The 9851-nt window shown below is 34.6% G+C and overlaps 1 non-coding gene across 1 annotated transcript; it reads right to left on the bottom strand.

The window, feature by feature from the left end:
- Positions 1–748: 748 nt before the first annotated feature.
- On the bottom strand, positions 749–855 carry LOC139895156 (small nucleolar RNA R71). The gene has a single exon (XR_011775621.1). It is a non-coding gene; the product is annotated as a small nucleolar RNA R71 (small nucleolar RNA).
- Positions 856–9851: the final 8996 nt, after the last annotated feature.

Genomic DNA, 9851 nt, shown 5'->3' with positions numbered 1-9851 from the left:
AACTTAAATAATTTTTATCTTTTATAACTAATAGGATATTCAGTGAATGCACCGAGCAAAACGTTCACCACCTTTTGTACGTTCACCACCTGTAACTCGATCAAGACATCTAGCAAATATTGTCGCCGTTGATTTTTCTTTGGAATCGTCATCCAGTCGACCAAGTACTCCAATTCAAATTTCCGATAATCCATTTTTTGAACCCGACCTCACAATTGAGAATCCGGAGGATATTCAAGGACAATTCAGAGATCCTGAACCACTAATCTTTCCTCCAGAACCACCAATCATTCAAACGGAGATTGTAGAGGAACCAACCATTAAATCAGAATCCTCTAGTGATTCAGATTCCACAAATTCAATCATAGAAAATCTGGAACCTCTAAGTATGGAAGACCGAATGAGAGCTAAACGCACTGGCCAAGGTCACGCAATTACTCAACCAGAAATTAATGCGCCAGATTATGAAATCAAAGGACAAATCCTACACATGGTAACAAATCAATGCTAATTTAGTGGTGCTCCGAAGGAAGATCCAAACGAACATCTTCATACATTTAATAGGATCTGTACTTTATTTAAAATAAGAGAAGTGGAGGATGAACAGATATATCTCATGTTATTTCCCTGGACTTTAAAGGGAGAAGCCAAAGATTGGTTGGAATCGTTACCTGAAGGGGCGATTGATACATGGGATGTTTTAGTTGAAAAATTTCTTAAACAATTCTTTCCGGCATCTAAAGCCGTGAGACTTCAAGGAGAAATTGTTACGTTCACACAGAAGCCAAATGAAACTTTATATGAAGCGTGGACAAGATTTGGAAAGTTGTTGAGAGGATGTCCGCAACATGGTTTAGACACTTGTCAAATAGTATAAATATTCTACCAAGGATGCGACATCACTACAAGGAAAGACATCGATATAGCAGCTGGTGGTTCCATTATGAAGAAAACCGCAACTGATGTTTACATAATTATTGATAACACTGCTTCCCACTCACATGAGTGGCACCAAGAAAAAGATATCGTTAGATCATCTAAAGCAGCTAGAACCGATTCTAGCCATGACTTAGATTCCATTTCTGCAAAGATAGATGCTGTCGAGAGACGAATGGAAAAGATGACTAAGGATATTCACTCAATACGAATTAATTGTGAGTAGTGTGGAGGACCATATTTGACAAAAGATTGTCTTAGTATTGAACTAACAATGGAACAAAAAGAGAATGTTTCATACATAAACCAAAGGCCTAGAAATAATTATCAGAATAATTATCAACCGCCAAGACCAATCTACAATCAAAATTAGAATTATAACCGTAATGTTCCATACAACAACCAACAAGGTCCTAGCAATCAACAAGTATCCAACAATACTTACAATCAGCAAAGACCTATTTTTCAAAATAAACCACCACAAACCGATGATAAAAAGCCAAATTTAGAAGATATGATGTCGAAGCTAGTTGAATCTCAAACGCAATTTTTTATATCTCAGAAATAAACCAATGAACAAAATGCTCAAGCATTTAGAAATCAACAAGCTTCTATTCAAAATTTGGAACAAGAAGTAAGTAACCTAGCAAAGTTAATAAGTGAAAGAAAACCGGAAAGTTTACCTAGTGATACAAATGCTAACCCCCGGAATGAAACAGCTAAAGCCATTACCACAAGAAGTGGTATTACACTTAAACCACCTGAAATGCCTGTAATTTCTGATAAAGCTATTCCTACTCCACAAGAATCACAACCTGAGCAAGATAAGGAAACAGAACCGGTAGTTGAAAAAGTTAATGAAGATAACACAGTTAAGGCAAAACCTTATGTTAAACCATACCAACCACCACTTCCTTACCCGAGTAAAATGAGAAAAGAAAGACTTGAAGCCGAACAATCCAAATTCTTGGATATGTTTAAACAGATAAATGTTAATCTTCCTTTCATTGATATGATTTCAGGAATGCCTAGATATGCTAAATTCTTGAAAGATCTAATCACAAATAGAAAGAAAATGGAAGAACTCTCGGCTGTTACTATGAATGCTAATTGTTATGCAGTACTGTTGAATAAGATACCAAAAAAATTATCAGATCCAGGAAGTTTCACAATTCCATGTTTTCTGGGTAGTCTTAGTTCAATAGAAGCATTGGCAGACTTAGGTACTAGTATAAATCTAATGCCGTATTCACTATACGCTAAACTAGACCTTGGAGAATTGAAACCAACACGAATAAGTATACAACTAGCCGATAGATCAGTAAAATATCCTAGAGGGATAATGGAGAACATGCTAGTTAAAGTTGGTACTTTAGTATTTCCAGTAGATTTTGTTATTTTGGATATGGAAGAAGATTCTCGAGTTCCTCTCATATTAGGAAGACCATTCTTAAACACGACTAAAGCAATAATAGACGTGTTTGGTAAGAAACTGACCCTAAGTATAAAGGATGAGAGTGTTACCTTTTCTGTTGATAGAGCAATGCAACAACCGCAATCTGCAGATGATACATGTTATTATATTCAAACTATAGATTCACATGCAGAATTGTTAGAAGAATTTCCAGAATTACAAGGAACAGGAGAATGTTCTTTAGGAGAAGGAACTGAATCAATTGATGAAACTGAAATGTTAGCTACACTTATGGCTAATGGATATGAACCAACAACAGAAGAAATTCAAATGCTAAAAGAAGAAGACAGATATCGATATAAATCATCGATAGAAGAACCACCGACATTAGAGTTAAAGCCACTTCCAAACCATTTGGAATACTGACGTTTCATAAAAGATTTTTCTAAAATTGCCACTCCTATGAATAAACTCCTAGAAAAGGATGCTCCATTCATCTTTTCAGATGAATGCATCAAATCTTTTAATATTCTTAAAGAAAAACTCACTAATGCGCCAATCATGATAACTCCAAATTGGAATCTACCATTTGAACTTATGTGCGATGCAAGTGATTTTGCAATGGGAGCCGTTTTAGGACAAAGGATTGAAAAACGATTTCAACCTATTTATTACGCTAGTAAGACGTTACAAAGAGTACAAACGAATTACACAACTACTGAAAAAGAACTCCTTGCTATTGTCTTTGCTTTTGACAAATTTCGTTCATATCTCGTTCTAGCTAAAACGGTGGTCTATACCGACCATTCTGCTCTTAGATACCTATTTTCGAAACAAGATGCCAAACCACGATTAATCTGTTGGATCTTACTCTTACAAGAGTTCGATATTGAAATCCGAGATAAAAAGGGAGCAGAAAATCTCGCCGCTGATCATCTTTCTCGTCTTGAAAATCCTGAATTAGAAGTTCTAAATAAATCTGCCATACAAGACAACTTTCCTGATGAATATCTATTGAAGATAGATTATAATGAAATTCCATGGTTTGCAGACTATGCAAACTACTTAGTATGTGGATTCCTTGAAAAAGGATTATCGTACCAAAAACGAAAGAAATTCTTTAGCGATATAAAACACTATTTCTGGGAAGATCCACATTTGTTTAAAAGTTGTCCCGATGGAATAATACGCCGATGTGTATTCGGAGATGAAGATAGTTAAATATTAAACCATTGTCACACATGAAATGTCCCGTTCATATTGATTATAAACGTTCCATATTAATTGATTTCGTTGCGAGGTTTTGACCTCTATATGAGACGTTTTTCAAAGACCGCATTCATTTTTAAAACAACCATAACCTTTATTTTATCAATAAAGGTTTTAAAAGCATTACATAGATTATCAAATAATGATAATCTAAAATATACTGTTTACACATGACCATTACATAATGGTTTACAATAGAAATATATTACATCGACATATGTTTCTTGAATGCAGTTTTTACACAATATCACACAAACATGGACTTCAAATCTTGTCCTTATTTTAGTATGCAACAGCGGAAGCTCTTAATATTCACTTGAGAATAAACATGCTTTAAACGTCAACAAAAATGTTGGTGAGTTATAGGTTTAACCTATATATATCAAATCGTAACAATAGACCACAAGATTTCATATTTCAATACACATCCCATACATAGAGATAAAAATCATTCATATGGTGAACACCTGGTAACCGACATTAACAAGATGCATATGTAAGAATATCCCCATCATTCCGGGACACCCTTCGGATATGATATAAATTTCGAAGTACTAAAGCATCCGGTACTTTAGATGGGGTTTGTTAGGCCCAATAGATCTATCTTTAGGATTCGCGTCAATTTGGGTGTCTGTTCCCTAATTCTTAGATTACCAGACTTTATAAAAGGGGCATATTCGATTTCGATAATTCAACCATAGAATGTAGTTTCACTTACTTGTATCTATTTTGTAAATCATTTATAAAACCTGCATGTATTCTCATCCCAAAAATATTAGATTTTAAAAGTGGGACTATAACTCACTTTCACAGATTTTTACTTCGTCGGGAAGTAAGACTTGGCCACTGGTCGATTCACGAACCTATAACAAATATGTACATATATATCAAAGTATGTTCAAAATATATTTACAACACTTTTAATACATTTTGATGTTTTAAGTTTATTAAGTCAGCTGTCCTCGTTAGTAACCTACAACTAGTTGTCCACAGTTAGATGTACAGAAATAAATCGATATATATTATCTTGGATCAATCCACGACCCAGTGTATACACGTCTCAGGCTAGATCACAACTCAAAGTATATATATTTTTGGAATCAACCTCAACCCTGTATAGCTAACTCCCACATTATTGCATATAGAGTGTATATGGTTGTTCCAAATAATATATACACATGGGTCGATATGATATGTCAAAACATTTGCATACGTGTCTATGGTATCCCAAGATTACATAATATATTAGAATATATGTATAATACAATATAAGTTAGCTAGGATATGATTAATATAGATTTGTTACCAAATTTCACGTTGCTACAACAAGAAAAATTATCCAATCTTGTTTTACACATAACTTCTTCGTTTTAAATCCGTTTTGAGTGAATCAAATTGCTATGGTTTCATATTGAACTCTATTTTATGAATCTAAACAAAAAAGGTATAGGTTTATAGTCGGAAATTTAAGTTACATGTCAATTACTAAAGAGGTAGTCATTTCCGTCGAAAAAAAGACATCTTGATGACCATTTTGGAAAACATACTTTCACTTTGAGTTTAACCATGATTTTTGGATATAGTTTCATGTTCATAAGAAAAATCATTTTCCCAGAAGTACAACTTTTAAATCAAAGTTTATCATAGTTTTTAATTAACTAACCCAAAACAGCCCGCGGTGTTACTACGACGGCGTATATCCGATTTTATGGTGTTCATCGTGTTTCCAGGTTTTAAAATATTAAGTTAGCATATCATATAGATATAGAACATGTGTTTAGTTGATTTTAAAATTCAAGTTAGAAGGATTAACTTTTGTTTGCGAACAAGTTTAGAATTAACTAAACTATGTTCTAGTGATTACAAGTTTAAACCTTCGAATAAGATAGCTTTATATGTATGAATCGAATGATGTTATGAACATCATTACTACCTCAAGTTTTCTGGATAAAAATACTGGAAATGAGAAAAATGGATCTAGCTTCAAAGGATCCTTGGATGGCTTGAAAGTTCTTGAAGCAGAATCATGACACGAAAACAGTTCAAGTAAGATTTTCACTCGAAATAAGATTGTTATAGTTGTAGAAATTGAATCAAAATTTGAATATGAATATTAACTTGAATTAGAAAGATAACCTACTATAAATAACAAAGGTTCCTTGATCTTAGATGATCACTTGGAATGGATTAGAAAGCTTGGAAGTAGATTTGCAAACTTGGAAGTATTCTTGATTTTTATGAAACTATACTTATGGAATTTATGAAGAACACTTAGCACTTGAAGATGGAACTTGAGAGAGATCAATTAGATGAAGAAAATTGAAGAATGAAAGTGTTTGTAGGTGTTTTTGGTCGTTGGTATATGGATTAGATATAAAGGATATGTAATTTTGTTTTCATGTAAATAAGTCATGAATGATTACTAATATTTTTGTAATTTTATGAGATATTTCATGCTAGTTTCCAAATGATGGTTCCCACATGTGTTAGGTGACTCACATGGGCTGCTAAGAGCTGATCATTGGAGTGTATATACCAATAGTACATACATCTAAAAGCTTTGTATTGTACGAGTACGAATACGGGTGCATACGAGTAGAATTGTTGATGAAACTGAACGAGGATGTAATTGTAAGCATTTTTGTTAAGTAGAAGTATTTTGATAAGTGTATTGAAGTCTTTAAAAAGTGTATGAATACATATTAAAATACTACATGTATATACATTTTAGCTGAGTCGTTAAGTCATCGTTAGTCGTTACATGTAAGTGTTGTTTTGAAACCTTTAGGTTAACGATCTTGTTAAATGTTGTTAACCCAATGTTTATAATATCAAATGAGATTTTAAATTATTATATTATCATGATATTATGATGTACAAATATCTCTTAATATGATATATATACATTAAATGTCATTACAACGATAATCGTTACATATATGTCTCGTTTCAAAATCATTAAGTTAGTAGTCTTGTTTTTACATATGTAGTTCATTGTTAATATACTTAATGATATGATTACATATCATAATATCATGTTAACTATATATATAACCATATATATGTCATCATATAGTTTTTATAAGTTTTAACGTTCGTGAATCACCGGTCAACTTGGGTGGTCAATTGTCTATATGAAACCTATTTCAATTAATCAAGTCTTAACAAGTTTGATTGCTTAACATGTTGGAAACACTTAATCATGTAAATAACAATTTCATTTAATATATATATATAAACATGGAAAAGTTCGGGTCACTACAGTACCTACCCGTTAAATAAATTTAGTCCCGAAATTTTAAGCAGTTGGAGGTGTTGACGTATCTTCTGGAAATAAATGCGGGTATTTCTTCTTCATCTGATCTTCTCATTCCCAGGTGAACTCGGGTCCTCTACGAGCATTCCATTGAACCTTAACAATGGGTATCTTGTTTTGCTTAAGTCTTTTAACCTCAAGATCCATTATTTCGACGGGTTCTTCGATGAATTGAAGTTTTTCGTTGATTTGGATTTCATCTAACGGAATAGTGAGATCTTCTTTAGCAAAACATTTCTTCAAATTCGAGACGTGGAAAGTGTTATGTACAACCGCGAGTTGTTGAGGTAACTCAAGTCGGTAAGCTACTGGTCCGACACGATCAATAATCTTGAATGGTCCAATATACCTTGGATTTAATTTCCCTCGTTTACCAAATCGAACAACGCTTTTCCAAGGTGCAACTTTAAGCATGACCATCTCTCTAATTTCAAATTCTATATCTTTTCTTTTAATGTCAGCGTAGCTCTTTTATCGACTTTGGGCGGTTTTCAACCGTTGTTGAATTTGGATGATCTTCTCGGTAGTTTCTTGTATTATCTCCGGACCCGTAATATGTCTATCCCCCACTTCATTCCAACAAATTGGAGACCTGCACTTTCTACCATAAAGTACCTCAAACGGCGCCATCTCAATACTAGAATGATAACTATTGTTGTAGGAAAATTCTGCTAACGGTAGGTGTCAATCCCAACTGTTTACGAAATCAATAACACATGCTCGTAGCATGTCTTCAAGCGTTTGTATCATCCTTTCGCTCTGCCCATCAGTTTGTGGATGATAGGCAGTACTCATGTCTAGACGAGTTCCTAATGCTTGCTGTAATGTCTGCCAGAATCTTGAAATAAATCTACCATCCCTATCAGAGATAATAGAGATTGGTATTCCATGTCTGGAGACGACTTCCTTCAAATACAGTCGTGCTAACTTCTCCATTTTGTCATCTTCTCTTATTGGCAGGAAGTGTGCTGATTTGGTGAGACGATCAACTATTACCCAAATAGTATCAAAACCACTTGCAGTCCTTGGCAATTTAGTGATGAAATCCATGGTAATGTTTTCCCATTTCCATTCTAGGAGTTCGGGTTGTTGAAGTAGACCTGATGGTTTCTGATGCTCAGCTTTGACCTTAGAACACGTCAAACATTCTCCTACGTATTTAGTAACATCGGCTTTCATACCCGGCCACCAAAAATGTTTCTTGAGATCCTTGTACATGTTCCCCGTTCCAGGATGTATTGAGTATCTGGTTTTATGAGCTTCTCTAAGTACCATTTCTCTCATATCTCCAAATTTTGGTACCCAAATCCTTTCAGCCCTATACCGGGTTCCGTCTTCCTGAATATTAAGATGCTTTTCCGATCCTTTAGGTATTTCATCCTTTAAATTTTCCTCTTTTAAAACTCCTTGTTGCGCCTCCTTTATTTGAGTAGTAAGGTTATTGTGAATCATTATATTCATAGATTTTACTCGAATGGGTTCTCTATCCTTCCTGCTCAAGGCGTTGGCTACCACATTTGCCTTCCCCGGGTGGTAATGAATATCAAAGTCGTAATCATTCAACAATTCAATCCACCTACGCTGCCTCATATTCAGTTGTTTCTGATTAAATATGTGTTGAAGACTTTTGTGGTCGGTATATATAATAATTTTGACCCCATATAAGTAGTGCCTCCAAGTCTTTAATGCAAAAACAACAGCACCCAATTCCAAATTGTGAGTTGTATAATTTTGCTCGTGAATCTTCAATTGTCTAGACGCATAAGCAATCACCTTCGTTCGTTGCATTAATACACAACCGAGACCTTGCTTTGATTCGTCACAATAAATCACAAAATCATCATTCCCTTCAGGTAATGACAATATAGGTGCCGTAGTTAGCTTTTTCTTCAATAACTGAAACGCCTTCTCTTGTTCATCCTTCCATTCAAATTTCTTCCCTTTATGCGTTAATGCAGTCAAGGGTTTTGCTATTTTGGAGAAATCTTGGATGAATCTTCTGTAGTAACCAGCCAATCCTAAAAATTGACGTATATGCTTCGGAGTTTTTGGGGTTTCCCACTTTTCAACGATTTTGATCTTTGCCGGGTCCACCTGGATACCTTCTTTGTTCACTATGTGACCGAGGAATTGAACTTCTTCCAACCAAAATGCACACTTTGAAAACTTAGCGTATAGTTTTTCTTTCCTCAATACTTCTAGCACTTTTCTCAATTTTTCTTCATGCTCTTGATCATTCTTTGAGTAAATAAATATGTCATCGATGAAAACAATGACAAATTTGTCAAGATATGGCCCACACACTCGGTTCATAAGGTCCATGAACACAGCTGGTGCGTTAGTCAATCCAAACGGCATAACCATAAACTCGTAATGACCATAACGCGTCCTAAAAGCAGTTTTTAGAATATCATCCTCCTTTACTCGCATTTGATGATATCCAGAATGTAAATCGATTTTCAAATAAACCGACGAGCCTTGTAGTTGATCAAATAAGTCGTCAATTATCGGCAGTGGATAACGGTTTTTGATGGTAAGTTTATTCAACTCTCTGTAGTCAATACACAACCTAAATGTACCATCCTTCTTCTTGACAAACAAAACAGGAGCTCCCCATGGTGATGTGCTTGGTCGATTGAAACCACGTTCTAATAGTTCTTGCAGTTGGCTTTGCAGTTCTTTCATCTCGCTGGGTGCGAGTCTGTAAGGAGCACGAGCTATTGGTGCAGCTCATGGTACAAGATCTATTTGAAATTCAATAGATCGATGTGGAGGTAGTCCCTGTAATTCTTTCGGAAATACATCGAGAAATTCTTTTGCGACAGGAACATCATTGATGCTCTTATCTTCAGTTTGTACTTTCTCGACGTGTGCTAGAACAGCATAGCAACCTTTTCTTATTAGTTTTTGTGCCTT

Source organism: Rutidosis leptorrhynchoides, chromosome 2 (genome assembly GCF_046630445.1).
Source record: "Rutidosis leptorrhynchoides isolate AG116_Rl617_1_P2 chromosome 2, CSIRO_AGI_Rlap_v1, whole genome shotgun sequence".
NCBI classification, from domain to species: Eukaryota; Viridiplantae; Streptophyta; class Magnoliopsida; order Asterales; family Asteraceae; genus Rutidosis; species Rutidosis leptorrhynchoides.
Note: the sequence above shows the minus strand (reverse complement) of the source record. Positions and strands in the feature narration are given on the sequence as shown.